We start from the raw sequence: 3,098 nt of genomic DNA, 5'->3' as shown, positions 1-3,098 counted from the left end.
AACAACACCGCAGGCGCGGTGTACACCCGCCCTGATGCACGTTCGCCCTGGGCTGATGTACCGCACCACAGCGCGCTCCAGCCCGCCGCGCGTGGAGACAGTGCGATTGTCAGCGATGTAGCCGAGGAGGTGCCCGACGTGACCCCGCGTGCTGGTGTGACCGGCCAGGTCGGCGAGACGCTGGACCGCGAGATGCACCACTCGCTGTTCGGCGACAGCGGCCTGGGCATGGACCTGGGCTCGCTGATGGGGCCGCCGGCCGACCAGCTGCTGCCCGACATCGCCACGCAGCTGTTCGACGACGTGGCCGGCCAGGAGACGCTGCCGGACGGCGGTGAGTACCGGGCGGGCGGGCCGGGCGCGTGCTGCGTGACGTCGGCGTGGCTTGTTTGACGGGTGATCCCGTCATGAGGGGAGCACGTCGGCAGATGGCTGGCCGCGAACTCGAAAGGAGCTCGTGAGGTTTGTATGTTGCCAGCCTGATTATTTGGTCTACGTCAAGAAATATTGCGATTTCCGAGCAGCTTTCGGGAAGTGTGGAGTGTTATTGGAAAGGAAGATGACATGCTGCAAGTTCACAGAGGTCTATCGATCGTAAATTATACTGCGTGCTCAAAAATGGAACGGGAACGTTGCGGTTAAATATTTCCGTCTATGACCGTACTTTATCCTAGAGAAAAAAGCGGTGACTGCGCCCCAGCCATAGCTCATGAAGGGGTTGACTTAAGGGGAATGTTTCACATTTTGAGATATTGAAGCAAACATGAGATATGACGAAACAAGTTCATTTATAGCTATTGGTATGCTTTCGAAGTGTAACAGACTACTCTAGACAGCAAAATTCTCTCAAGTAAATGTGCCCAATGCATTTGTCCGTCCCGGTGACTCAGTTGGTTAGAGCGCCTGCCTTCCGATCCACCCGCCCGTGGCGGGGTGGTTTCGAGTCGCTTTAGGGCGCTCGCTATTCGCCCTTGACAGGTGTGGCCTGCGGTCGGTGGCAGCGGTCACGCTGAAGGTCATTTGACGTTAGAGGGCAGGACGGATCGTGCCGAGCATTGCGGCAGGTTAAGCTTTCGTCACCAAATTCTGCCGTTGACATGGAATTGCGCGATCGGGTGGTAGAGGTCAGGGTTCACACAACAAGAACTGCTTAGCGTGAGCTCTGATCCCAGAAATCCATCCATTCAAAGGGTTCGGACCAAACCTTTAAAAGAAGCGTCTGGGTTTGATTACATCATCGTACCTTGCGCAGCATTGATTGAAAGGTAATTGGCGGCCTTTATATCTGGAAATCGCGCTCACGAACGCCAAATATAAACGCCTCAACAATTAGATTCTGGGCCTTGATCGCCGCATGACTTATGTAATAGCAGGATTTAAATGACGTTGTTATGATGTCATGAATGCCAGGGTGATTTTGAAATGCTCTACCCGATATGCCTCTCCCAATTTTCACGGGTCCCTAGCTCAGAAACTAGAGGGACTTATGTCGTAGGAAGGGCAGGACTGTGAACAGCACCAAAAAGGTCTTCAAGATGGCTATTTCAATTCAAACCTCATGTAGATGTGGAACACTCCCTTCAAGGTTAAGATGCTACGGGTGGATTACCATCTAGACTATCAGCACAGACAAGAGGGCTAGTAAAGCGAGCCAATATGGAATGCTCAAAGCGCTTTTAGCTGTTAATTGACAGCTGTTTGTATGCTTACTTTTCTTATAGCATTTTCATGTATTGTGACAGCCAAGTGCTCTGAAAAAGCATGACTGCAATCAATTCCTTCAATCAGTGCAGTAAATGTGGTGAACGCCGACCCATGCGTAACGCGGATGCATTTCGGAGCTTTTCTACGTCCTCGAAAATTTTCAAACGCTTCTTGTCTGTCCCAATGTAGAGTGAAGTGATCACCCGGTATGTGCTGTTCGTCACACCTCCGTCCCCGACGACATGTGATTTCAATGTTGGGTGATTCCTGTTCTGCGTCGTAGATAGGTAGATCCGCCGAGAATCCCTGTATGATACGGGTTTGGAGTTGGAATGCTGCGGGACCGGCATTCCCGGCCTGTCACGGGCACGGCTTTTGAACACTAGAGGCAGATACCACTCTGGATGCATACTAACGTCGCCTGATTGGAGTGCGTTGCTTGCTCGTGGCTGGTCGTCGGGTCCGTTGGCATTGGTGAAACGGCATGCCGTAGAACTAACGTGTCCGACGATGGGGTGCGCTGTGTTGCAGGCATCATGGCTCAGTCGCGGGAGGACTTGTTGGCGTTTTTCGAGGAACACTTGGAGCCAGTCATTGAGTCGCTGAGCTGTCCAGTGAGCCCGGCAGTGCCGTCGATCCACTGCCGCCGCCGCCGCCGCCACCACCGCCGCAGCAGCCGCAGTCGCAGCCGCAACCGCAGCCGACGCTGCTGCCGCAGCCGCAGCTGCAGCCGACGCTACTACCGCAGCCGCAGTCGCAGCCGCAGCCGCAGTCGCAGTCGCAGCCGCAGCCGCAGCCGCAGCCGCAGCCGCAGCCGCAGTCGCAGCCGAGCCAGCCGCAGCCAGCAGCCGCAGCCACAGCCGCAGCCGCGCCCGCCGCAGCCGCGGACGGTGCGGACGGCGCGCGCCGGCCAGTCGCTGCTGAAGCCCAGCGTGACAGCCGGCCTGCGACTGAAGGCGCAGAGCCGGCGGCGCGCCCAAGTCGTGGCCTCGGCGCCGGTCAGCCGGCGCGCCTCGCCGCCCGGATCGCGGCCGCAGACGCCGGCGGACTCGGCGGCGCGGCGGCGCACCCGGCCGGACGGCCGCGCTCTGGAGCCGGGCCGGCCGGCCGGCGAGACGGTCGACGGCGACTCACTGCCGGCGCTGATCGCGTCGCTGCGCCAGCGCGCCACCGACCAGACCGACCCCAAGCTGAAGCGACTGCTCACCAAGAAGGCGCGGGAGGCGCGCGGCCCGCTGCGCGCCGAGCAGCCGGCCGCGCGCGACGGCGGCCTGCCGACGGGCGCTGCCGTCGCCACCGCCGCCGTCACCACTGCCGCCGCTGCCATCGCTGCCGCCACCGCCGCCGCCGCCGCCGCCGACACGGCGCCGTCGGTCAGCAGCCCGTGCAGCGAG

The 3,098-nt window shown here is 59.5% G+C and overlaps 1 protein-coding gene across 1 annotated transcript in view; it reads left to right on the top strand.

Moving 5' to 3' along the window:
• The first annotated feature begins 217 nt into the window (after nucleotides 1-217).
• LOC119090127 (uncharacterized) overlaps nucleotides 218-3,098 on the top strand; it is a 10,647-nt gene continuing 7,766 nt past the window's right edge. Inside the window, exon 1 of the mRNA XM_037212922.1 lies at nucleotides 218-334. The gene's annotated coding sequence lies outside the window, so the exon portion shown is untranslated. The remainder of the gene's footprint in view (nucleotides 335-3,098) is intronic.

The sequence above is a fragment of the Pollicipes pollicipes genome, unplaced genomic scaffold (assembly GCF_011947565.3).
Source record: "Pollicipes pollicipes isolate AB1234 unplaced genomic scaffold, Ppol_2.1 Scaffold_3087;HRSCAF=3621_pilon_pilon_pilon, whole genome shotgun sequence".
Lineage (NCBI taxonomy): Eukaryota > Metazoa > Arthropoda > Thecostraca > Pollicipedomorpha > Pollicipedidae > Pollicipes > Pollicipes pollicipes.
Note: the sequence above shows the minus strand (reverse complement) of the source record. Positions and strands in the feature narration are given on the sequence as shown.